The sequence below is a fragment of the Phacochoerus africanus genome, chromosome 1, assembly GCF_016906955.1.
Source record: "Phacochoerus africanus isolate WHEZ1 chromosome 1, ROS_Pafr_v1, whole genome shotgun sequence".
Classification (NCBI taxonomy): Eukaryota; Metazoa; Chordata; class Mammalia; order Artiodactyla; family Suidae; genus Phacochoerus; species Phacochoerus africanus.
Genome location: NC_062544.1, coordinates 175,948,616 through 175,976,093, shown reverse-complemented (window position 1 = coordinate 175,976,093; position 27,478 = coordinate 175,948,616). Strand labels below are relative to the sequence as shown.

General features: G+C 40.1%; 1 protein-coding gene across 1 annotated transcript in view; it reads left to right on the top strand.

Annotated features, from left to right (window-relative positions):
• Positions 1 to 4,514: 4,514 nt before the first annotated feature.
• Positions 4,515 to 27,478, top strand: part of PLCH1 (phospholipase C eta 1) — a 235,674-nt gene continuing 212,710 nt past the window's right edge. Inside the window, exon 1 of the mRNA XM_047785222.1 lies at positions 4,515 to 4,746. The gene's annotated coding sequence lies outside the window, so the exon portion shown is untranslated. The remainder of the gene's footprint in view (positions 4,747 to 27,478) is intronic.

Genomic DNA, 27,478 nt, shown 5'->3' with positions numbered 1-27,478 from the left:
ATTTATAGAGGGTGAAAGCAAGAAGGCTCCTCTTCCCCTGAGTTGACTGAAGCCTAGAACTGTCCCTGGTCATGCTCCACCCCCACTAGCCTGCAGAGGACGCTCATGTATAATAGGAAAAAATATGATCAAACCATTGAAAAAAGCTGAAAAAAGCAGAGAGAGGAAGAGTAGGAGCAAAAGAAGTGAGAGGAGTGTGAAAGAAATGATGACCCTGAATTTCTAGATCCAGTCATAGCTGAAGCCCTTATACTTTCTCCTATCTAAAGGTAAGTCAGCACATTGCCTTTTTTCCTTAAGTTAGTTTTTTTGTTGTTTTTGTTTTTTTGCTTTTTAGGGCCGCACCTGAGACGTTTGGTGGTTCCCAGCCTAGAGGTCCAATCAGAGCTACAACTGCTGGCCTACACCATAGCCACAGCAACACCAGATCTGAGCTGCGTTTGCAACCTACACCATAGCTCACTGCAACACCACTGAGCGAGGCCAGGGATTGAACCTGAAACCTCATGGTTCCTAGTTGGATTCTTTTTTGCTGTGCCACGACGGGAACTCCCCTTAAGTTAGTTTGATTTGGTATTTTTATCTAGAAGTCTTTTTTTTTTTTTTTTTCCTTTGGCTGCACTCATGGCGTGTGGAAGTTCCCTGGCCAGGGATCGAATCCTATCTGAATTTGTGACCTATGCCACAGCTGGGGCGATGCCAAATCCTTAACCACTCCACTGGGCTGGGGATTGAACCCATGCCTCAGCAGTGACACAAGCCAGCTGCTGCAGAGACAATGCTGGATTCTTAATTCACTGCACCACGGTGGGAACTCCTAAAAGTCTTGACTAATACAGGAAGCAGAGCTGTGAGGACAACTATGGCTTTGTGTTTCAGGAATACTATCTATATTCCAGCTAAGAACTTAAGCAGTGCCTGGTAATGGCAAGTGTTTAAGACATATGTGTTGAAAGAGTGATAGCTCCTCCTTGATTGGTCATTCTTTTGATTTCTTGTCCCACTGATGAAAATGGGGATAATATTTATCTCCTTCACTTTCTTGCTTCATGCATATAACTTAAAGATTGCTGGTTAAATCTGAGTCCCTTAAATATGGCTATTTTTGTAACTAAAAGCATGATTTTTGGACAGCTAGAAAAAGCTATTTCCAATACAGATTTCCAGTGCCATTTTCTGAGAAACTCCTTATGATATGCAGCACAGCAGGCCCACCACAGGGCACATCAATCATCTTCCCGTGTATCAGGCACCTTTTACAGGATTTTCTGTGATCTTGGTGTCAGTGCACATTCTGTATCAAGGCAGAGGTGATATGTAGGAATCTGGCAGCCATTTAGAAGGGAGGCCAGGCAGTGCTGTGCCAGTATAATTAATGAGAGTCATCGCTCTGGAAGCCAGAGGAGAGTGGGGGTTGGGGAGGATGTCTTTCACCAGTCAATGGCATTTAAGAAAAATCGGTGCTTTCATAGCCTTTTTACTGCTGGGAGGAGGTTAAGTCAAAGGACTGCTCTAAAGGGCTTTCTGTAACTCACTGCATGGATGGAGGTTCCTGTGTATAAGGAAGCAGGGAGGATTCAACCCAGACTTTTCAGCAGGGCTGATTTCAACCTTGAATTGAGCTACCAGCAGGACTCCCTCACACTTGGAAACCCTTGCTAAAAGATTATAACTTACGTGACCAAGAGACAGGTCAAAAGAAACTTTCTGACCCTATAGGTCTTTAGTTTTACCTGCCCAAATAAGTGTTAACCTAGATCCCATTTTCTCCAATTCCCTTGTAACCAGTGAAGGAAGAAGGGGGTATTATTTATTTTGTTTTCCTATTGACTGTTCGGTAACCATGGAAGGGTTTGTGTAACCTAGAGAGGCTGTTTACTACCCACTGTCTAATCCTCTTGTTATTGTTCTCTCTGATTGTCCCCAAAAGGGAAAAATAGTTCTGTCCTGCTCCTAAAAACTTAGCAATGTAACAACAATATTTTCCTGGTTTTAGTTAGTAATTTTTCTCTGATTAATGGTGAAAAAAAAGATTCAGAGGGAAAAGCTACATTAAAAGATTTATGGATGTGTACACTTAAGGCCATGATTAGTATGATTCATACTACAGAATGGTTGCTTTTGAGGGAAAAGGGAGGTACAAGGGCCAGGAGATGAGGTTTTAGATGAATCTGTAATGCTTTAAAAAAAAGGGGGCGGGGGGAGCAAGAGTAGTATATGGGTGTTTGACTTGCTTTTGGTAGGTTTGAAATTTTGCATAATTAGAAAAATTTAAAGTTCTCAAAATTATGAAAAATAATTTAAACTATTAAAATAAAGAATGCATAGGAGTTCCTGTCATGGCTCAGCGGTTAATGGACAGACTAGCACCCATGAGGACGTGGGTTTGATCCCTGGCCTCACTCAGTGGGTTAAGGATCCGGTGTTGCCATGAGCTGTGGTGTAGTTCGCAGACTTGTACTCAGATTGCTGTGGCTCTGGTGTGGGCTGGCAGCTACAGCTCCTATTGGACCTCTAGCCTGGGAAACTTCTTATGCCTCGGGTGCGGGCGGCCATAAAAACAGAACCCCCCCCCCCAACCCCACCAAAACACCAAAAAAAAAAAAATGCATAGCAAACAAATGCTCTTGTCATGAACTTTGTATGAGTTTATCTCACCATGTGCATCTGCAGTTTTTCAGATATGAGAAACACAGGAGATTTTGGAGTGGATAACTTCCCTGGTTGTGTGAGGGGTTGTCTTGGTAGCTTGCTTTCTCTCTCTCTCTCTCTTTTTTTTTTTAGGGAAAATATTCACCATGGAGATTACCAGCCAAACAAATCTGCAAAAAGAGATCTGGGGGTAGAGGTGGTATCTGTTTAATTTCTTTTCTTTTTTTCTTTTTGGCTTCACTCACATAGCATATAGAAGTTCCCAGGCCAGGGGTCAAACCTGCACCACAGCAGCCACACGAGCTGCTGGAGTGACAATGGCTGGATCCTTAACCCGCTGCACCACAAGGGAACTCCTCTGTTTAATTTCTTATAAATTGTGGATTTGCAGCAGAACAAGAAAATTTGGGGAGATTTCTTTCTATGGAAAGGACCTCATACATCTTTTCCCAAACTGCTTGCTTCCTGGTACCCTGGAGGAAGAAATCCAAGTGACTACTCTGGTGGCTTTTTCCTTTTTTCTGAGAGTCCAGTATTGCTTTGGGGATAAAGTTTCTTCTTGCCCATGGTGCTTTGCAGGGACATTGTCATTGCCTCTGTTGAACTGAATAATACAAATGGGTTGTTTCTATGGTATCGGCTAAGTGGGATGAAAAGGTGAAACCCTAGATCTTGCTCTGAGAGGTCATGGTGCTACCACCCCCCACACTGTCTGTCAAAGCTGAGGGGCAGCCAGGCCCAGCTCTCTGAGCTCCTACTCTCATTTGTAACTTCCTGAGTAAATTCACGCTTGAAAAAGAAAATGACTTTAGTTTATGTTGTCACTAAGCCCAGAAAATCCCTGCCAACCCCAAGCTGCCAGCTTTTCTGAGACCTTCTTATTGGTGGAGAATTTTAAACTGAAGGTGAGTGAGGAGCAGCGTCTCTCAGCCCCTCCCAGCCAGGCTTTGAACTAACAATAGGGCAGGTTGAATGAAGGCTGATAAATGCAAATCCTGGAATCCCGAACCGGATCACAGTGCTGCTGCCCTGGCAGGCACTTGTCAGCGTTCCAGCAGCTGCAGCGACCTGGTGTCTCACCGCGTCTAACCGCTCAGTAGATTTCATCGTTTCGGTACCATATGAGTGCCTACTCTGTGCAAGCTTTCCTCTGCCAGGGCCCTGCTCTCATTCACCGCTTGATGGTCGCTTGAGGCCACCTGCTACCAAATTGATCTGATTGAATAACTGTCTTGTTAACGCTTAGGAGAAGCATCTGGAAGAAGAGACAGGGCCGGGTAAGGGGAGGAGGGAATAAAAGCAGTGTTAACTACCCTCCCTTTTCCTCAGTCTTAGCCCCACTTTATTCAGAGCAGATCTCGTTGCTTAGAACAGCATAATAGATGCTATTTTCTTAGAATGGTAAAAAACGGGAGGGGAGATGAGATGGGCAGTTGGGAAATTTCTTTAAGATGTAGTTATGACATTTTTTACTTTGGTGCACACTACACACAGTCCCTGCACCCTTCCTCTCTGACTTCATTTCACCAAACTCCTTTACTTTCCCACTACCGGCTCTTACCTGACCACAGCTCCCAAATGAGTATCAAGGGGGTTTCCTTGGGTTTGGGAACCTTTAAAACTTGAGGGGAAAAAAAAAAAAGGCTTCATTCCCAGTACTTCCTGCCATTGCCTTCAGCAGAGCCTCGCAAAAAGGTATAGGCCCAGGGGTCCAAGTCCAGCACTAGGTCCTCTCCACTCAGCGGGCTGGGCCCCTAGGCGGCAGCGGGAGCTCCAGTCCGCTCTCCAAGCTCCAGTTCCTTATTTCCGCGGGAGCTGCGGGGCTGGGAGGGAGGGGGTCCAGAGTGAGCGTGAGGATTTGAATGAGAAAGCAGGTTGTGGCAGAGGCGCCCCACTTTGCTCAGCGGGTCTCCGAGGTTTCTGCAGGGTGGTGTGGAGAAGTGCCCTTCTGGGGAGCTTTTCTGCCCCTCGACAGGGTTTTGGAGTTGGAATCACAGGGGCCAATAACTCTTCAACGGCAGCACTTTGGAGGTCGCTCCTCCGCCGAGGACTTCGAGGAATCCTTCATCTCCCCGAACACTCAAAGTTCTACAGGTCTGTGCATTTGGGGGGAATTGGGGGGTGGGGGGGGAGAAAGGAAAAGAGGACTGGTGCCCTAGTCCAGGTGTTCAGGCAAGCAGGTGGTCTGAGTTCTGCTCTCTGCAGTTCCAGCCGGGACACGCTCTTTAGCGTAGTTTGAGCGGTGGTGTGTGGGGATTCCCTAAACCCCTGTACAGAGAACTGGGACCAGGGCTGGTCTTGGGGGGGTCCCGTAATTCAGAAGGATGTGGATGTGTGAGCCCGCACCAGAGTTTAACTCTCGGGCTTCTTTTGGTGGTGAGCAGTGTCTACGCTCCGTGGAGAGTAAAAGCGTTGGTGGTTGCAGGATGCTTCACCCCCACGCGGGAACCTCGGGATGGTTCTCTGACCCGCCAGCCGTCCCAAAGAGGGCAGATCCGCTTTTCCCAGGAAGGGGAGTGCGGTGTCCATTACATTTGGAGTCTCACGGTTCTGCATGCGACTGGTGACCCAACTCAGGGCCCTCTCGGAGAAGGCCGGGTGCTCTTTGCGCAAGGAGGATTTACTCCATTGCCCTTTCCGGGAATAAATGAGGGGCACCGGAGCTGTTCAGGGCGGTGGAGGCAAGTCCAGGGCGCTGGGCGGTGCTGTCTGCGCCTGCGCGGGGTTCCCATGGCGACGGTGCGGCAAGCCGGAGACGCCACCCGAAGAGCCTGGAAGCCCTCTTCTCAGTTGAGCGTCAGTGGCGCCCTCTCTCCAGCTCCCTTGAACTTTTTCTTTGTTGTTTGTAACTCAGAATAAGTTTATGATCTTATTTAGACGTTAGGAGTTAAGCATTAAAACAATAACCAACTAAAATTTAAAAGAAGACCCCTCCCACTACCCATGGCAATACCAATTTGATCGCAGAGGAAAGAAAAGGTGAGAAATTGCTTATTGTGGCAGTCTTTGAGATTCCACCCCCCTCCTCCGCCGCGCCTCCCTTCTAGCCCATGAAAGTGGAGACGAATAAAATATATTTACTTTCTGGTGGGTCAGTTTAAGGAAAAATTAGGTCTGGGGCTTACCTGTGCCGCCTTTCCGCAGGTGGAGAGGCGGGGCGTGTACACACTGGCAGCACCTGTGTTCTCCTTTTGCTCATTAGCCAGAGCGAGATGTGCGCCAAAATGGACCAAAATAAAATGCCAATGAAAAGAAACAAAAGCTTTCTCAGAAGTGATTGTTTTTCCAGTTGCTCTGGCATTTTGGTCACTTCTGGGGCTAATCCTCTGCGAGGAATGTTTCAAGAAGCCTTGACACGAACCATCAGATTCCTGAAGCTTTCTGTTAAGAGCCATTTCCCTTAAAATTGTGTGTCTTGACAGCTCCATTCCTTTTTAAAAATTCTATTCGTTTACACACAGGTTAGCATTTGGCAAGGGTACATGTCTTAGGAGGTGTGTAGCAGGAGCTGTAGATTCTTGTTGCTCGCTTTTTCTTAGGTTGCATCAGTATTTGGCAACGTGATTGGTATACCTATTTCCTAGTAAATAAACGATGGTTAGAATGAACGTAACTGCTAATAAAAGTTTAAAACGGAGGTACTCTTCCTGGGATAAAGTATGGTATAAAAATACCTTAGATGAAGTAATACATGAGTACTGCCCTGCTGTATCCTATTTTTAAATAATTTGCCTTCAAGAATAGCGAATGTGTATTACTGGTATAGTTTTCAGACAATATCCTTCCAACATCAGCAAATGAAGTCAACTGTAATACTACTATTCAGATGATCAGCAAATAACACGCTGTTAAAGTTCTTTCTTCCACTCTATTCATGATAAACGCTGAGACATTATGCAGTCCATCTAGATCAAATGTTTAAAAATGTCCAATTAAGTTTTTTCTTCTTTCATATTTAAAAAAAGAAAAACTCTTAATTTTTCAGGTTCAGATACTTTCTGACCCTATTTGATGGCTTGTAACTGGCTCCAATTCCCTAATTCTCAGTGACATGTGTTTCTGCTGGTTCCAGGAGGTAAACTGCAGTTTAGCAGATCATGGGATAATGAGATTGGGAGTGCTTGGGGGAAGGCTGGGGAGAAGCGATGAGATGAGACAAAGGGAGGGAAGGTTGATAGGCAAGAGCCAGGATTTATAGCTACACTAGATTCTTCATAAAGGTTGTTAACAGTGGTTGCTTCTGTTTGATACATTTCCCTACATTATCATTATTTCAACTTATTTTTAGAATCAGTCTTCCAAATATAAGGAGAGAATTGTAGAAATAGAATATAAGGGTGCTTTAATATACTAGGAAAACTCTACCTGTATATATGTATATGTATATTTACACACACTCGCATATATATATATATATATATATATATATATATATATATATATTTGTCACATATATAATGGCAAATCTAAATTTCTGCCCTCAACAAACTAAGGGTTGTGAGTTCTGAAATAATTCTAATCCTGTGTCAGGTTTTCAGGTTAAAGATACCAGCTGTAGTACTCTTAAGAAGAGCACTTAATTGCCAAGCAATCAGATGTCTAGATTCAGGAATAAATGCTTAAACTTTGATTTAACCCTGAACATTGTTTTTGAACATTTTAGATAAAGAGTCTAAATATATGGTAAGAAGCATTGTGTGCACCATCTTTTTACTTTTTTATAAGATAGTTTTGGCCCTAAAACTTGCAGACTTGGCAAGTGCAGTTCTGAATTGGAGAGGAACAGAAACATTGTAATTCTCAGTTTTCTTAGATGAAGATAAGGTGAGTGATTCAGTGGTCCTTTGTTCTAGCTCTGTGTTTCATGACATAATAAACCTCCAGCAGCTCCCTTCTAAGAATAGTGTTGGTCTGCATGCTTGAAGGATCATGACTGTTATTTCTCTGAATGGAAAAAAAAGAAATGGGATTATGATAGATGGATACAAGAATACAGCAGAACATTTAAACGTTTTAACTTTTTGAGCTGGAATAATTTCTAGACATTTTTCCTGGGTTTAGACTGTTGAAATCCATTACATCTGTGACAAACCTGGCATAATATTGACCAAGGTTGGCAAATGTTTTCCTCTGACCATATTCCTAGGACACAGAAGCTTAGGAAGACTGTAGCTTCCTTTCATTCCTCACCTCATGAGTCTACTAACAATTCAAAGCTCAGAGAAGCTGGCCGAAGAGCATCCCTATTTGGTTATTGCTCTTTGTTTCAGAAAATCAGACTCAGCTGTGAATGGTGGCCCAAGTGGTGCAGAACTCATTACTTTGAACAATGCCTCCTCCGCCTGGGAAGCATGTTCTCTCTCCTCACTAGGAGGGGCTTATCCCCGGCCGGCTTTGCTCACAAGGAAAATCATTTAGACACACTTCAGTGGACATTCGCTCACATCTCTTTGACATCCGTGACCATTTTTGTTTAAGGAGAAATCCAGGACTGCTATGGCAGAGTGTGCCGAATTAGAAGTGCATTTTAGGAAGCCCGTGAAGAAGTTTACACAGCTTTGTGTTATTGTCCTCGACGTTTCTGTCTTCAGAGTGAAAGAGGGCATGGAGGACCCAGAAGGGACACCTAAGAAAACTTTCATAGCAAAGTTAAAAAAAAAAAATCTTGCCAAGTCTGCATTTTAGATGCACTCAACTAAATGCCTCATTATCGTCAGGAAATGAGAGGGCAGAAAAACACGTCTACTATGCTTATTGTATAAATCAGGAAACCAGGACCTAAGGCTGCTATGATTTTCTTCAAGCCACACAGCTAATAAATGAAAAATCTGGGATGAAATTATTCTGATTTCTAACGATCCTATTTGCAGAAAATCTAGGGAGGGCAGATATGAAATTCTTGTTCTAGACTTTGGTATTCATGACTATATGAAATTACTATACTTGTAGTTATAAAATGGTCAAACATCAGCAATGTTTTATGACTTAATCCAGTTTCATTGAGTGGAATTGACAGTGGGCACCTTCTGACTGGATACTTGGTTATAAGCATGTGTGCATCATGAGAATGTATATGGGTCAGATGCATAAATGCAAAAGAGATTCTTTTCAGTGTGTATTTTGGCCTGAGAATCCTGCCATGATTAGGATTTAACACAAGAGAGAACTACAACAGCTTTTGTGGTTATTGTCCACTAAATATCTTCAAGGGGCTCTGGAAGAAAAGGAGGAAATGATCAGTAATATATTACTGCCATGTGCCTGGGCATTTACTTTAGGTCACTTTAACACATAATAATCAAGAGAATTGCGGAATTATTATCCCATGTTACTGACGAGGCTTGAAGATTAGTTTCTTGCCCAAGATTTAGGTGAGTATGGAGTAGTCTTGGAATTGAATCCAGGTGTGTCTGCCTCCCTGCTCTATCTCATCCTGTTGCTACTCAAAAAGCAAGGCCAAATCTATGAAAAATACTCAAGTTTTGTTTTCAAATGCACCATGTCATCCAAAATACAGATATTCAGAAGTTTTTCTGGTGAGCTTTTTGGTGAGTGGAGAAGCTGCATTCCCTTTATGGAGTTTATGAGGCTGTAAATTCAGGCCTGATTCCAGAAAAACATTCAAGACTTTGTTTATAAACTGTGTTGGCTATTTGTTTAGAAGTGAGTGGTGTTTAGATTCTCTTCTGCGAATGCTTTTCCAGATCAAAGTGTCCCACTTACCACTTGGAGGTTGTTGTCAAATTGTGGCATCCCAGGACTTAGATATTGATGTTTATCTCATGTAAACGTTGCTCACTGATTTTTTTTTTTTTTTGAAACAACGACTTACTGCTGGATAGAATCAGATAGTGTCTTTCTGTAATATTCTTCAAATTGGAGACCTGAATTGCCTTAACCAGTTGCTGAAAATTTCTAAGCTTAGGCCGCTGGAGATTTGGTGCTCCTAGATCTAGTCTGGCTGTGGTGTTGAGATTGTACTGAGCCGATTTCAGATTTGCAGTATTTTTGAGCTGGTTGACCCATGAAGAAACTAAAGCTCAGGAGTGTCCATATTCACACAGCTGAGTTGGGATTCGAACCTTGGCATTGCCAGCAAACTTTATTAGTGACCTTATTAGCACACCATACCTTAAAAGTACATGTCTCTCCTTGGCCTTTTTTCTTCTCTATGTCTCTGACTCCAGGAGAGAAGAAAACGTTGAGGGTTTCAGAAGATTGGATATCAGACTCCACTTTGGAATTCAGACAAGCCTTGCTTTAGGCAACACATAGGACCCTGGAGCTCTCAGAGTTTCCCTGTTCATGAGGTTTTTTTTTTCTGTCTTAAACTCTACCAGCAGCCCCTTTTCTTTGTGGCTGGTTCTTCTGAATTTAGCAAGGGACTTAAAAACCTGTCTAGCCATTCAGGTGCCCATAAATTAGCTATTAAATTGCCACTGGAAGGCAGAAAGCTCTAGTTTGGTGCTATCACATCTAAGTTACTGATTAACTGATCTAAGGCAGTCATGGGTTCTCTTTCATCTGCCTTCACTTCCTTGTTGTTAATCTACAAGAACCAAACATTTGAATTCAGCTTCCCACTTCCCTCTTCTCTCCCTCTTCAATTTAATTGAAAGAGCCTTTGGACCTTGAAACAGGTCTCCATGGGGTTTTAGCAGAACCTGTGCAAAACTACCCCTGGTGGGAACTTTGAAGATCTACATGGTTGTTTTTCAGGGGTAAGAATCCTGGACCAGAAGTTAAGTGAGTTGATTTGCTGTGTAATTGTATGTCATTTAGTTTTCTAGTCCTCCTATTTCTTTTTGCCAAACAACCCTTTCTTAACTTTTGAGTGCTAATGGGAGTTATTGATAATAATAAAAAAGATTTCCTTATAGAACAAGGAATTAGGATTACATAATAATCCTTTGATCTTTATTTCAATTTAAAGACTATTGGTGGAGTTCCCGCCGTGGCTCAGTGGTTAATGAATCTGTCTAGGAACCGTGAATTTGCAGGTTCGATCCCTGGCCTTGCTCAGTGGGTTAAGGATCCTGCATTGCTGTGGCTGTGGTGTGAGCAGCTACAACTCTGATTGGTTCCTAGCCTGGGAACCTCCATATGCCGTGGGAGCTGCCATAGAAAAGGCAAAAAGACAAAAAAAAAAAAAAGACTATTGGTTCCATGCAACCATTTGTGTAAAACAAAGAAAAGGAGGGTTGAGAAAAAATGGAAGTGTTTTCTTGTATGCATATAAAGTATCTCTAGGATACACTGGAAACGTATTATTGGTTGCTGGGAGACAGATATCAGAGGTAAACTCTTTATTGCATGTCCTTTTATGTATTTGGATTTTGAAAATAAGTGAAATTAAAGTAAAAAAATAATACTTGGATTTCAATAATAATCACCTCCTGGCTGCTGAGTGGTAGAAGTAGGAAACCAGGAAGCAATTTTAAAGAAAAGAAATTTTGTGTTTTACTATCTTTTTAGGTCCCACCAGAGTTTATATTTAGTAATTTTTGAAAGTTTTCAGAAACAGGGCTTAGGGAGGTTTTTTTTTACTCCTTTCTTTTTTTATTTTCATAGTTTTCTTCCCTCTCAGAAAGCAGTAGTTATTGGCTGCCCCCAGACTGAGTGGGCCAATGGGAATCAGACCCGTCCTACTCCTGAGCCACTAAACCTGTTTTACGCTGGCAGTGTGTTTATGGAGTGAAGGCTAGAAAACCGCTTCATTTTTTTTTTTTCTTTCCCTCATAGAGAAATCCTTGTCACATGATTATTTCATTTTCCTGAGCAGTGTCTAACTGAATGTCAGAGACATCTTCTCAAATTGAAAAAGGAAAAAAAAAAAGCTTATGTACTAGTGTTTCATTCTGAACTACAGCTTTTCATGTTTGAAATAGGTTGTGAATTGAAAGTAGTTTTCTGTTTACTGAGTAAATCATTAAAATACAGTCTTGGAAGACCGTGAACACAAACTGTGTACCAACTTCTTTTTCGCTCGTCAAATGAGAAATGCGAAGTCTGTTATCTAGCGTCCAAGTTTCAATCAAAAGCTAAAACTCAAGTCAGGATCAGTTTTCAGCATTTTCTTCAACAATTTTCATCTCAAATTTGGTGAAGTAAATAAAACATTCTTTCCTCACAGAATTCTTACTGCTATGTGACTTCTGTTAGAAAAGAATAACAGACTACTAGATCATACATTCAGATGCTTGAATTTTTTTTAAAGCTAAAGGGGCATTTAGTGAAAATTCTCTCACTTCTGTCCTTTCACCATCCAGTAGGTTATTAGTTCCTTATGCATTTTTTAAAAAAATGTGTATAAGAAACTACCTATGGGTGCTTTTTTCCTCATTTTAAAAATCAAATGATAAGGTACCATCCACATGATTGTGCATTTTTTCTTGTAACAAATTTTTTATATCATTCCATATCAGCATGTAGAGCTTCTTCATTCTTTTTTTTTTTTTTTTAACTTTAAAAAAGCAGCTTTAGGCTCACAGCAAAAGTGAAAGGTACAGAACTCTCCCATGTACTCCCCGCCCTCACCCATGCCTAGACTCCCCATGATCATCATCCCCCACCAGAGTGTTAAATTTGTTACAATTGATGAACCTATATTGACACGTCATAATCACCTAGGGTAAATGATTTATGTTACAGTTGACTCTTGGTGTTAGGCATTCTGTGTGTTTGGACAAATGTACAATGAAATGTACTTATCATTATGATACTATACACTGCTTTTTACTGCCCTAAAAATCCTGTGCTCTTCCTATTCAGCTCTTCCCTGCCATTTAACCTCTGACAACCGCTGATCTTTTCACTTGTCTCCCTAGTTGTGCCTTTCCAGACTGTCATATATTTGGAATCACAGTATGTAGCCTTTTCATATTAGCTTTTTTCATTTAGCAATATGAAAGGGTTTCTCCATGGCTTGATATCTTATTTCTTTTATTTATTATTATTTGTTTTTCTTTTTAGGGCCGTACCAGTGGCGATAGCTTACTTCTTTTAAATGAGAATAAATAATTCTTATTTAGGAGTTCCCCTCGTGGCTCAGGGGAAATGAATCTGACTAGTGTCCTTGACACAGGTTTGATCCCTGGCCTTGCTCAGTAGGTTAAGGATCTAGCCTAGCTGTGAGCTGTGGTGTAGGTCACAGATGCAGCTTGGATATTTGCTGTGGCTGTGGTGTAGGCCAGCAGCTATAGCTCCGATTGGATCCCTAGCCTGGAAACCTCCATATGCCATAAGTGCAGCCCTAAAAAGAGACACACACACACAAAATTCTTTTTTTTTTTTTTTTTTTGCCATTTTATTGGGCCACTCCCACGACATGGAGGTTCCCTGGCTAGGGGTTGATTTGGAGCTGTAGCTGCTGGCCTACGCCAGAGCCACAGCAATGCCAAAACCAAGCAGTGTCTACAACCTACTTGGAACTCCACAACATTCTCATTTAAATAATATTTCATTGCCTGGATGTACCAGTTTATCCATTCACCTGGGCAGTCTATCTTGATTGCTTCCATGTTTTGGCAATTTTGAAAAAAGCTGCTATAAACATTCATGTACAGGTCTTTGTGTGGACATTAGTTTTCAACTCCTTTGTGTAAATACCAAGGGGCACAATTGCTGTATCGTATAGGAAAGCACCAAACTTAGTTTTGTAAGAAACTGCCAAACTGTATTCCAGAGTGGCTGTTTCATTTTACATTGCCGCTAGCAGTGAGGGAGTGCTCCTATTACTCCATGTCCTTGCCACCTTTTGGTGCTGTCCGTGTTCTAGGTTTTGGCCATTTGAATAGATGTGTGGTGGTATTTGGTTGTTTTAATTTGCATTTCCTGGCATAAGATGTAGAACATCTTTTTAGATACTTATTTTCCATCTGTATATCTTTAAAGAGGTGTATCTTAAGGTTCTGGCCCATTTTAAAATCAGGCGTTTTTTCTTTTACTGAGTTTTAAGACTTCAGTGTATGTTTTGAATAATAGACCTTTATCTGATCTGCCTTTTGCAAATATTCACTCCCAGTATGAGGCTTGTCCTCTCATTCTCTTGACATTGTCTTTGACAGAGCAGAAGTTTTAAATGTTAATGAAGTTCAGGGAGTTCCCATCATGGCGCAGTGGTTAACTTATCCGACTAGGAACTATGAGGTTTCGGGTTCGGTCCCTGGCCTTGCTCAGTGGGTTAAGGATCTGGCGTTGTCGTGAGCTGTGGTGTAGGTTGCAGATGCGGTTTGGATCCTGCATTGCTGTGGCTGTGGTGTAGGCCGGTGGCTACAGCTCTGATTCCACCCCTAGCCTGGGAACCTCCATATACTGCGGGAGCGGCCCAAGAAATGGCGGGAAAAAAACAAACAAAAAAAAAAAACAGAAAAGCTTCTGCTCTGCAAAAATGTTAAAGAAGTTCAGCTTAGCAATTCTTTGTTTCATGGATCAGCCCATTGGTGGTGTTACCTAGAAAGTCACCACCATGCCCAAGTTCATCTAGTTTTTTTTTCTTATGTTAATCTTCTAGGAGTTTTATAGTTTTGTATTTTAAATTTTGTATTTTAAGTTTGTGATTCATTTTGAGTTTTTTTTGTGAAAATATAAAGTCTTCACTTAGTCTTTTTTGTTTGTTTTGTTTTTTTTTTTTTTTTGCATGTGGATGTCCAGTTGTTCAGCACCATTTGTTGAAAAGACTATCTCTGTTGCCTTTACTTATTTGTAAAAGACCAGTTGATTCCATTTATGTGGGTCTATTTCTGGGTAACCTATTCTGTTCTCTCCATCTGTTATCTCCTTTTTCTTCAACACCACATTGTCTTGATTACAGTAGACTTAGAGTGGGTCTTGAATTGGATGGTGCCAGTTCTCCAAATTTGTTCAGTATTTTTGGTTCTTCTGGATCCCCTCACCTCCATGGCTATCTATTTTCCAATGTATGGGTACATTAAATTTAACCAAATTAATGGACAGTTAGGTTACTTCTGATCTTTTGAAAACAGTAGTGCAGTAAATAACTCTGTATATGTACTGTCTTCACATTCAAGTACAGCTATAGGATGTTTTTGAAAGTGGGATTGCTATGTCAAATGTATATACATTTGTAATTTTGATAAATATTGTCAAATGAACCTCAATAGAATTTGTACAATTTTAACCTTTTTTTTTTTTTTTTTTTAGGGCTGCACCCCTGACATGCGGAGGTTCCCAGGCTAGGGGTCTAATCAGAACTACAGCCTCTAGGAGTTCCTGTCGTGGCACAGTGGTTAATGAATCTGACTAAGAACCATGAGTTTTCGGGTTTGATCCCTGGCCTTACTCAGTGGGCTAAGGATCCGACGTTGCCGTGAGCTGTGGTGTGGGTTGCAGACACGGCTCAGATCCTGTGTTGCTGTGGCTCTGGTGTAGGCTGGGGCTACAGCTCCGATTCGACCGCTAGCGTGGGAACCTCCATATGCCACGGGAGTGGCCCAAGAGATGGCAAAAAGACAAAAACAAAAAAACAAAAAAACTACAGCCTCTAGCCTACACCAGAGCCACAGCAACTCTAGATCTGAGCCGCATCCATGACCTACACCACACCTCACAGCAACACTGGATCCTTAACCCACTGAGCAAAGCCAGGTATTGAACCTGCAACCTCATGGTTCCTAGTTGGATTTGTTTCTGCTGTGTCACGACAGGAACTCCACATTTTTTACTCTCATTAAAACGTATTACATGATGATTTCTCCACATCCTCACCAACTCAGTTCGTCTTAAGCTTCTTGATATTTGCTAACCTGATGGCTAAAAAATTATGATCTTTTTTCCTTTTTTTAAAAATTAAATTTCATTAAATTATAGTTGATTTACAGTGTTGTGCCAATTTCTGCTGTACAGCAAAGTGACTCAGTTTAATATATAAATATATATATATCATTATTATTACTATTTTTGGTCTTTTTAGGGCTACACCTGGGTCATATGGAAGTTCCCAGGTTAGGGTCAAATTGGAGCTGCAGTGGCCGGCCTGTGCCACAGTCACAGCAACACCAGATCCAAACCCGTCTACAACCTACACCACAACTCACACAATGCCGGATCCTTAACCTACTGAGTGAGGCCAAGGATTGAACCCTTGTCCTCATGGCTACTAGTCAGATTCATTACCACTGAACCATGGCGGGAACTCATATATATATATATTTTTTTTTTGTCTTTTTAAAAAATATTTTTATTTTTTCTATTATAATTGATTTGCAATGTTCTGTCAACTTCTGTTGAATAGCAAAGTGGCCCAGTATTTGTATATATATTCTTTATCTCACATTACCCTCCATCATGTTACATCACAAGTGATTAAATATAGTTCCCTATGCTATACAGCAGGATCTCATTGCTTATCCATTCCAAATGCAATAGTTTACATCTACTAACCCCAAACTTCTAGTCCATCCCACTCCCTCCCCCTTCCCCTTGTCAACCACAAGTCTGTTCTCTAAGTTCATGAGTTTGTTTCTTTTCTGGAGATAGGTTCATTTGTGCCATATATTAGATTCCAGATATAAGTGATATCATATGGTATTTGTCTCTCTCTTTTGACTTCACTTAGTATGAGAGTCTATAGCTCTATCCATGTTGCTGCAAATGGCATTATTTTGTTCTTTTTATGGCCGAGTAGTATTCCATTGTGTATATATACTACATCTTCTCAATCCACTCATATGTTGATGGACATTTAGGTTGTTTCCCTGTCTTGGCTATTGTGAATAGTGCTGCAATAGGGGTGCATGTATCTTTTTCAATGAAAGTTTTGTCCGGATATATGACCAGGAGTGGGATTGCGGGGTTATATGGTGGTTCTATATTTAGTTTTCTGAGGTACCTCCATAATGTTTTCCATAGTGGTAGTACCAGTTTATATTCTCACCAACAGTGAGGGAGGGTACTCTTTTCTCCATACCTTCTCCAGAATTTGTTATTTGTTGACTTGTTGATGATGTCCATCCTGACCCACGTGAGGTGGTACCTCATTTGATTGGCATTTCTCTAGTAATTAGTGATTAGCATTGTTTTATGTGCCTGTTGGCCATCTGTATATCTTCTTTGGAGAAATGTCTATTCAGGGCTTCTGCCCCGTTTTTCAGTTGGGTTGTTGGATTTTTTGCTGTTGAGTTTTATCAATTGTTTGTATGTTTTAGAGATTAAGCCCTTGTCAGTTGCATCTTTTTTTTTTTTTGTCTTTTTGCTATTTCTTGGGCCGCTCCTGCGGCATATGGAGGTTCCCAGGCTCGGGGTCGAATCGGAGCTATAGCCACTGGCCTACGCCAGAGCCACAGCAACACAGGATCCGAGCCGCATCTGCAACCTACACCACAGCTCACGGCAACGCCGGATCGTTAGCCCACTGAGCAAGGGCAGGGACCGAACCCGAAACCTCATGGTTCCTAGTCAGATTCGTTAACCACTGTGCCACGACGGGAACTCCTAGTTGCATCTTTTGAAACTCTTTACTCCCATTCTGTAGGTTGTCCTTTGTGGGTTTTTTTAATGGTTTCTTTTGCTGTGCAAAAGCTTATAAGTTTGATTAGGTCCCATTGGTTTATTTTTGTTTTTTCTCTATTTCCTTGGGAGACTGACCTAAGAAAACATTTGTATGGTTGATGTCAGAGAATGTTTTGCCTATGTTCTCTTTTAGGAGTTTTATGGTATCTTATGTTTAAGTCTTTAAGCCTATATTCTTTTTATATTATTTTCCATCATGGTCTATCCCTGGAGACTGGATATAGTTCACTATGCTCTATAGTCAGACCTCATTGCTTATCCACTCTAAATACAATAGTTTGCATCTACTAACCCCAAACTCCCTGTGCAAACGGCTCCCTCCTCTCTGCCCCTTGGCAACAAATCTGTTCACTACGTCTGTGAGTCTGTTTCTGTTTTTTTTTTTTTTTTTTAAATGTCTTTTTGCTATTTCTTTGGGCCGCTCCTGCGGCATATGGAGGTTCCCAGGCTAGGGGTAGAATCAGAGCTGTAGCCACCGGCCTACACCACAGCCACAGCAACTCAGGATCCGAGCCGCGTCTGCAACCTACAGCACAGCACACGGCAATACTGGACTGTTAACCCACTGAGCAAAGGCAGGGACCGAACCCGTAACCTCATGGTTCCTAGTCAGATTTGTTAACCACTGCGCCACGACGGGAACTCCTGTTTCTGTTTTGTAGTTCATTTGTGCCATATTTTAGATTCCACATGTAAGAGGTATCATACGGTATTGGTGTTTCCCTCTCTGATTTTCTTCAGTTAGTATGATAATCTCTAATTGCATTAGCATCTTTTTAAAAGACTTTTATTTTTTCTATTATAGTTGATTTACAATGTTCTGTCAATTTCTGTTGTACAGCAAAGTGACCCAGTCTCACACACACACACACACACACACATATTCTTTTTCTCACAATAGCATCTTGTTATAGATAAACTTGCTTTTCTCATTCACTTGTGGGTGACTTCACAAATTTCCATTTTGAGCAGATCCTCAGGGTAGAAGGTGTTACTTCATTCTTTCTACGTAGGTTAAAAAAAAAATTAACTTTGAAGGAGCAAATGAACAGGTTTCTGACCACTGCCTGATAGAGGATTAAAGTCAGCACACTTTTCTTAAATAATATTCACACTGCTTTCCAAGTCTTAACATTTCACTGATCTTCCTAGGTCTGGGAGAGCTGATAGCTTTGGTATCCAAAAGCATCTCAAATCTTGGCAGCATGGTGTTGACATTGGGCTTGGCTGTAGCACTGCTTGCTTCCCAATCTCTGGGATCAAAGCTAAGTTGAATTCCCTTTTTTTCCCCCACCCCTGGAGCATGTGGAAGTTCTGTCACTAATCTAGCCCACACCACAGCAGTGACCCAAGCTGCTGCAGTGACAATACCATATCCTTAACCCACTGTACCACAAGAGAAATCTCTAACTTGAATTCCTTAGTGACTTCCCCAAATCTGCACTATAAATTTCATTTTAGGATTTTGTAATATGTTTTGATTTTATTTCTCTATTTTGTTTCCCTAATGCTTTCTATGACCTATTTATTCAGATAGACCACTTCAAACAAGCTGTTTGTGAGTTAACCTCATTAGTACTTTTTTTTTTTTTTTTTCTTTCTTGGCTGCCCCTGTGGCATATGGAAGTTCCTGGGCCAGGAATGAAATCTGAACCGGAGCTGCAGCCTGTGCCACTGTGTCAGGCCAGGGATTGAACCAGCAATTACACAGAGACAATCTGGATCATTAACCCACTGCACCACAGTGGGGACTCCCATAACTCTTAAGCTTAAAGAGTGATTTAACATGAAGCGCATTGGATACATTTAAGTTGGGGTACATCTGTCAGCATCTGAGTTTTTCCTAGAGTCTCTTAAAAATTAAGGATTTAGCACATAAACAAAGCTGAGTTTCCACAGTTGAAAATATTTGACCAGATTTTTTGGTCTTTTGAGTTTGAGAATTTTTATGACCAAATTGGGTTTAATACTCTATCTCCTTCTCTGTTGCTTTGAGCACCTTTTACATTTCATTTTTATAACTTCTGATATTCTTATCTTTGCATTGATAGAAGTCTTCTATTGAACAGTTAGACGCTTAACATGTCTGTTGGCTTTAGAGAAACTAAACTTTAATTCTTTTTTTTTTCTTTTTCTTTTTTTAGTGCCGCACCCACGTCACATGGAGATTCCCAGGTCTATTCAGAGCTGTAGCCACCGGCCTGCACCACAGCCACACCAGATCCGAGCCGTGTCTGCGACCTACACCACAGCTCACGGCAACACCGGATCCTCAACCCACTGAGCCACTGAGTGAGACTAGAAATCGAATCTGCAACCTCATAGTTCCTAGTTGGAGTCGTTTCCGTTGCATCACAACAGGAACTACTAAACTTTAATTCTTAACTTTACCACCATTATCTTAGGCTAAAATCTTTACGTATTTCTTGTCTTTACGATTACTACTATCCTTTTAAAGAGAGGTCTATCTCAGAATTAATATTGTGGTTGTGTCCATGTCTTGGCTATTGTTTATATGCTGCAATGAACATTGGAGTACATGTATCTTTTCAAGTCATGGTTTTCTCTGGATAGATGCCCAGGAGTGGGATTGCTGGATCAAATGGTAATTCTATTTTTAGTTTTCTGAGGAATCTCCATACTGTTTTCCACAGTGGTTGCACCAGTTTACATTCCCACCAACAGTGTAATAAGGTTCCCTTTTCTCCACGCCCTTTCCAGCATTTATTGTTTGTAGACTTTTGGATGACGGCCGTTCTGGCTGGTGTAGGGAGGTACTTCATAGTGGTTTTGATTTGCATTTCTCTAATAATGAGTGATGTTGAACATCTTTTCATGTGTTTTTTGGCCATCTGTATGTCTTTGGAGAATTGTCTGTTTAGATCTTCTGCCCATTTGTTGATGGGGTTGTTTTTTTGGTATTGAGCTGCAAGAGGTGTTTATAAATTGGAGATTAATCCCTTGTCAGTTGATTCATTTGCAAAGATTTTCTCCCATTCTGTGGGTTGTCTTTTTGTTTTGTTTAGGGTTTCCTTTGCTGTGCAGAAACTTTTAAGTCCCATTAGTTTATTTTTGTTCTTATTGTCATTATCTAAGAGGTGAACCTGAGAAGATATTACTGTGGTTTATGTCAGAGTGTTTGACCTATGTTTTCCTCTAAGAGTTTTATAGTATCCAGTCTTATATTTAGGTCTTTAATCCATTTATTGACAGGGGGTAGATAAAGAAGATGTGGTACATATACACAATGGAATGTTAGTCATTAAAAGGAAAGAAATAACGGCATTTTATAGCAACATGGGTGGACCTAGATATTATCATACTAAGTGAAGTTGGTCAGGCAGTGAGACACCAACATCATATGCTATAACTTACATGTGGAATCTAAAAAAAGGACATGATGGACTTTTTGCAGAACAGATACTGCTCATAGACTTTTAAAAACTTAGGGTTTCCAAAGGAGACAGGTTGGGGGGTGGAGGGATAGGCTGGGGGTTTGGGATGGAAATGCTATAAAACTGGGTTGTAATGATCATTGTATAATATAAATGTAATAAAATTCATTGAGTAAAAAAATTGTAAATAATTTAGATTTAAACATTCTTGGTGAAATATTATTTTTGCCAGTTTCCTTAGATATACTTTGTTATATCACACTGTATTTAAATAGCATAAGAATAATTATGTTAATAATTTCTTCTTTGATAACTGAGAGCAGTATTTTTATTTTATTTTATTTTTTGCTTTTTAGGGCTGCACCGGTGGCATATGGAAATTCCCAGGCTAGGGGTTTCAATCAGAGCTATAGCTGCCAGCCTAAACCACACCCACAGTAACATGGGATCCAAGCTGAGTCTGCAAACTCATGGCAACGCCATATCCCCAACCCATTGAGCAAGGCCAGGGATCAAACCCTCATCCTCATGGGTACTAGTTGGGTTCTTAACCCACTAAAGCACAATGGGAACTCCTTATCTTCCCTCTTCTAAAACTACTGATGTTTTGAGATCTAGCTCTGTCTTCCCACTCTCCAGGAACTCTTTCCTGACAACCTTGGTTTCTTTTCTTTGAACCCTTACAGTATGCTTCCTTTGGCATCTATCATATAATCTGCCATTTTCTGTGCAAGTTTTATGTAAGTCTTTTGTTGTTATCTATGTGTTATTCTTCCACCTAGATCGTTAGCATCTTAATGACTGGAACAGTATTTAGGTATCTCTTCCTCCTTTAGTGCTTACCTATAATGCCTAAAGTGGGGCCTAGAGCATACTTATGGGTTATTTGTTTCATAAATTGATTTGGTTGTAGCCTTTACATCTTAAGAGCTCTTGAACATTTTTTTTAAAAGAAATAAAAAGCTTTAATTATCTCACAAAATGTGTTAACAGAGATTGTTGATTTGAGTTTGATGAAGGACTCAGCAATGTCCATCACAGACCCTGTGGTGGTGAGATCTGAACTCCTATTTGGGGGTCCCAAAAGGAGACACACTCCCCCTACCTCCCCTGATGTGTGGTTGGGAAGGAGGGAAGGTGTTGACTAGAAGTATAGTTGCCCACTTCAGGACAGATCTCTTGTTGGAGCTGTGCTTATTGTTTTGTGGAAGGGGCAGCGAAAGCAGGCAAGTTAGGAATCCAGCACATTCCCTGTGATGAACTCTTTTTCTCCCTGGTGGGCGGGGAAGAGGACAGGAGAGTGAGTAAGATGAACTCAGGAAATCTGGGAGAGCTGCCTCTCTCTGGAGGCTGTCTTTTTTGAGACTGGATCTTGGGCATCTTATGTAAGAAGGAATTGGGGGCAGAGCTGTTCTGAAGTACACTTCTAATACTTAAAAAGTGTGGAAATCACTGGTTTAGAGACAATTAGTATAAATCAAGTTTTTTTTGGATGTTAGACCTATATATACCTAAGTAGATGAAATTAAAATTGTGAAAAAAAAAAAAAGTCTGTTAATGTGTTACTGGGAAGTCTTCAAATGTGACCCAAGGTGTTAATATTGGGCTGGATGTTGAAGCCTGATGGCCACTAAGAGTTGAAATCTAATTATCAAATAGTCATTCCTTTGGGTGTTGTTTTTTCAAGGCAGTTTTAATTTCCAATCTGTACTTTGTACCCACTTTTATAATGAAGGAATATAGTTTAAAAAAGTTGAAAATATCCCAACCCTGATGTGAGCATAGGGAATTGGAAAGGATTATATACAGAAAAGTCTGGATTCTATTACTGACTCTACCATACCTAGTAGTGCCTTCTCTCCTCTCTTCCTCCCTCACTGTCTTTTTCTCTTTCCCTCTCTTATTTATTAGAAAGCAAAATTACATAGATCTTAAGAGTACAATCCTTGGAATTTTTATTTAGTTCAAATACCAGTATTGTCACTTGGTAGCTGTGGACCTTAGGTAATTACTTAACCTCTCTGTGCTTTAGTTTCTCCATGTGTAAAATGGAGACAATAATTATACCTAGCCCTTAGGATCACTGTAAAGATGAAATAAAAGAATACTTGTAAGATATTTACCACAATACCGGGCACATAAAAAGTGCTAAAAAGTATTGGCAGTTATTACAAAGTAGTAAGCATTGAGCTAATATACTTCTGGGCTAGATCAGGTCCTGATTTGGCTGTCAGACTGCAAGTTTCTGTGGCTTTGAATGTGAATTTCCGGGGTTGAATTCTGTCTTGAGCAATATAGTTCACCAGTACTTCTGCTGAAACAATTTGAAAATGTTGGGTAGGAGTTCCCATCATGTCTCAGTGGAAACGAATCTGACTAGCATCCATGATGACGCAGGTTTGATCCCTGGCCTTACTCAGTGGGTTAAGGATCTCGTGTGGCTATAAGCTAGGATCCCAAGTTGCTGTGGCTGTGGTGTAGGCCGGCAGCTACACGTCCTACTGGACCCCTAGCCTAGGAATGTCCATATGATGCCAAAAAAGACCAAAATAAATAAATAAATAAAAAATAAAAAAGAAAGAAAATGTTGGGTACAAGAGGAAGATGATTTTCTTAAATGCAATGAACCTGTAAGAAAGTAATGAATATTCAGGCCAAAGGCTAAGTGAAGAGGGGTTTACTGAGCAATAAAGTTCGTGTTTTGCCTTGAGGACATTTGCCAAACCAGATTAACTTGAACTTCTGCTTTCATGGCCTGAGGGCACAGGGAAAGATTTCTGAGGGACCCTTTGGTCATAAAGCTAGGATTTCAAAGGGCTTCTCCCTCATTGTAAGGTAAGTTAGAATAAAAAATAAAACTTATCTGCCCTTTTTCCATCCCTTTAAGACTGTAAGGAAAATCACCTATCAAAAATCTTAGTTCTGAGCAGATCCTAATTATTTGGTCCTGAAAATTTGCTATCCTGAGTCAGCTCTCATATAGATATGCATCTGGAATTATAATAACTAAGTGGCCAAAAAAAACCTCAAGATGAAAATTTGATTTAAAGAGTTTTTACATTTCACGTGTCCCTGGTACCAGGCAAACACCAATTTTCCCCCTTTTGGAGGAATCTATTTTTATTTTAGACTTCAAATAATTCCTACCAATGAAATTAGAAGGAAAATAAGTATCTCACAGTTTTAAAAAAATTACTAAGCACAAGATAAGAGTTGACAATAAGAAACTCTGAAGACTAACTGAACTGATTTGAGAAAACCAAATAGAACTTGAAAACAAAAATTGAGAATAACTCAGTGAATGGATTTAACAACAGATTAACCCAAGCTGAACAAATTGTTAACTGAATGATAGATCTGAAGAAAATTTTAAGATGGCAGCAGAGAGGCAAAGCAATGAAAAACTCAAAAGAAAGGTTAATCCATGTAGAAGATAGTGAATTCAGATTGAACATAAGTTTAATTCTAATTTCAGGATTCAGATTTAATGTGAATTTAATTCTAATTTCAGAAAGATTCAGATTAAATATAAGTCGAATTATAATTTCAGATGGAGAGAGAAAATGGGAAGAGGCAACATTTAAAGAGAATGACTGAGAATTCTCAAGGACCAATAAATAGCATCACTTCATATATTCATTAAGTCATCTGAATTCCATTAGGACAAAGAGAAAGAAATCCACACAGAGACAAAATATAATTAAATTGAAGAACACAAAAGATAAAGCAAAGATCTTAAGTGAGTCAGAGAAAAGAGGCAGCTTGTTTTCAAAGACATGACAAATTATCCTGATGGTGCAACAATAGAAGCCAGTAGAATATTAAATTTCATGTACTGATAGAAATTATCAGCTTGGAACTCAATTTTCATCGAAAGATATCTTTAAAAAGCAGAGACAAAGACTCTCAGAAAAACAGTATTCTAACAGATCTTCATCAAAAGGATACATTTCAGGCATAAGAAAATTATCAGATAATAGATCTCAGAAACAAGAAGAAATGGGAGTTCCTGTCATGGCTCAGGGGTTAACGAACCCAACTAATATCCATGAGGACACAGGTTCAATCCCTGGCCTCACTCAGTGGGTCAAGGATCCAGCATTGCCATGAGCTGTGATGTAGGCGGCAGATATGGCTCAGATCCTGTGTTGGGTGGCTGTGGAGTAGGCCAGTGGCTACAGCTCTGATTCCACCCCTTAACCTAGAAACTTCCATATGCTGCAGGTGTGGCCCTAAAAAAAAAAAAAAAAAAAAAAAAAAAAAGAAGAAGAAGAAAGGAGAAATGAAGAGCAAAGAAAGGGAAATTTGTGAGTAAAACACACATTGACTATGAAGTGATAATATGTCTTCCTTGGGAATGAGAAATAAGTGACATAAGTTGGAGAAGCAAAAGGAGTCAGCGTCTTCTAAAGTTCCTGTATGGTTTGGGAGGAAGTTAAAGTGCACATGTTACAGTTTCTAAGGCAACTATTAAAATTTAGTAAAGGAATGACTGACATTTTTTTCCCCTTTTCTTTTTTAGGGCTGCACCTACAGCATATGGAAGTTCCCAGGCTAGGGGTTGAATCAGAGCTGGAGCTGCCAGCCTATACCACAGCCACAGCAACTCGAGTCTGTAACGCTGGATCCTCAACCCACTGAGCGAGGCGAGGGATTGCAACTGAGTCCTCATGGATACTAGTTGGATTCCTAACCCGCTAAGCCATGACGGCAACTCCAGGAATGACTAACTTTCTAGCAGGGAAAACTGAAGAGAGAAAATTAATAAATCTTGAAGTCGAGGAAGTTGAGAGAAAAAATATAGAACAGGCAAGACAAGTAACAATCACAAAATAAGATATAGGAATAAATTCAAATTACAGTAACTATAATCTAAAAGAACCAAAGATTGTTAGACTAGATGAAAAGTGAAAATTCAGCTATTTGCTGTTTATAAAAGATACATCTTAAAATATAAGAATACAGAAAGGTGAAGGTAAAATTATAGAAAAAGAAACGTGATTAAAAACAAACTGGCAATGTTGAATCAGACAAATGTCAAAAAAGCATTTTTAGAGATAAAAGAGGGTCATATTGGTTCGAAAGCTTTAACTTAGAAAAAATACTTGTATGCACCGCATAATATCTCAATATATATTATGCAGAAATTAAGAGGACTACAGTGAGAAACACTATATTTGTGTTACTATTAGTGATATTTTAGTGTGCTTCATTAGTACCTGATAAAATGGGGAAAAATCATTTACCACATACAAGATTTGAACAATATAGTAAGTTTGAGCTGATCTACATGTGAAAATCCTTGCATCTCAAAAAACCAGAGAATAAATACTATTTTCAAATACACATAGAACATTTATAAAAAGTAACCTCAGGAGTTCTCTTGAGGTTGTGGCTCAGCGGGTTATGGACCTGACTAGTATCCATGAGGATGCATGTTTGATCCCGGGCCCTGCTCAGTGGGTTAAGGATCTGGCGTTGCTGTGATCTGTGGTGTAGGTTGAAGATGTGGCCCAGAACTGGTGTTTCTGTGTCTGGTGTAGTCTGGCAGCTACAGCTCCGAATCAGTCCCTTGCCTGGGACCTTCCATATTTCCGTATGAAGCACCCATGACCCAAACTATGTCATCAAGTCTTAAAAGCAAACAATTGGTCTCATACAGGCCAGAAGTGTGACCACAATCCAATTAAGCTAGAAACTGGTAACAAAAGATGACTATGAATGATTATAGAAATATGTTTCAAAATGAACCTTGGATCAAAGAAGAAATTGCAATGGAAATTAGAATATATCTGTAACTGAATGATACAAGTATTGAAACTTGGGGTTCGGGTAAGCAGCTAAAGTGTTTATAAATGATTATAAGGAGGAGGCCTGAAAATTAGCTACACATTGAATTTGAAGAGTTAGAAAAGATTGAAAATAGGCCCAGAGAAAATAGATGTAAGGAAATAACAGTAATAATTCCATATTATTTAATGGAAGGGATAAAAAATGATAGTTCCTGGTAAAAGCTATCAATTTTTTTTTGTTTTTTGTTTTTGTCTTTTTAGGGCTACTCCCTTGGCATATGGAGGTTCCCAGGCTAGGGGTCAAATTAGAGCTGTATCTGCTGGCTTACGCCACAGCAACACAGCATCCAAGCTGCATCTGTGAATTACACCATAGCTCATGGCAATGCCAGATCCTTAACTCGAGGAACGAGGCCAGGGATCGAACCTGCATCCTCATGGATACTAGTTAGATTCGTTTCCATTGAGCCAGGACAGGAACAAGCTAGCAATGCTGATGAACACCTGAGACATTTCAAAAGAGAAGAGCAGCACAAATAATACTAGGAATGGAAAAGCAGATGTTACAGATATTAAAAAATATGAGCTACATTATGCTGAAACATTTGAAAGTTAAATGAATATATTTCTAGACAAGTATAACTTACCAAAACTAAATGAGAAAAAATAGACTGAACAATCCTGTAATTTTTAAATTAAAGCAGTAGTCAAACATTTCCCCATAAGGGAAGGTCAGAATTTATGTGGGTTTATGATCAAATTCTACCAAGGAATCCAGGAAAAAATAATTTCAGGCTTGCATAAATCATGACAGGAAATAGAAACACATAAGCTCAATATAAAAACTTGTCAAGAATAATATGAGAAATGGAAATTATAGGCCCAATTTACATACTTAGAAATATACATGTAAAAAATAATAAAATCTGAGCAAGCCAAATCCAGCAATGTGTTTAAAAGATAATACATTATGAACAAATTGGATTTATCTTGTAGTTGCAAGGTTGATTTAACATTAAAGAATTCATATTAATGGATTAATGGAGACATATGATATCAGTAGACACAGGAAGTGTTATGTTTAATATCAAATTATGCAAAAATCTGTTC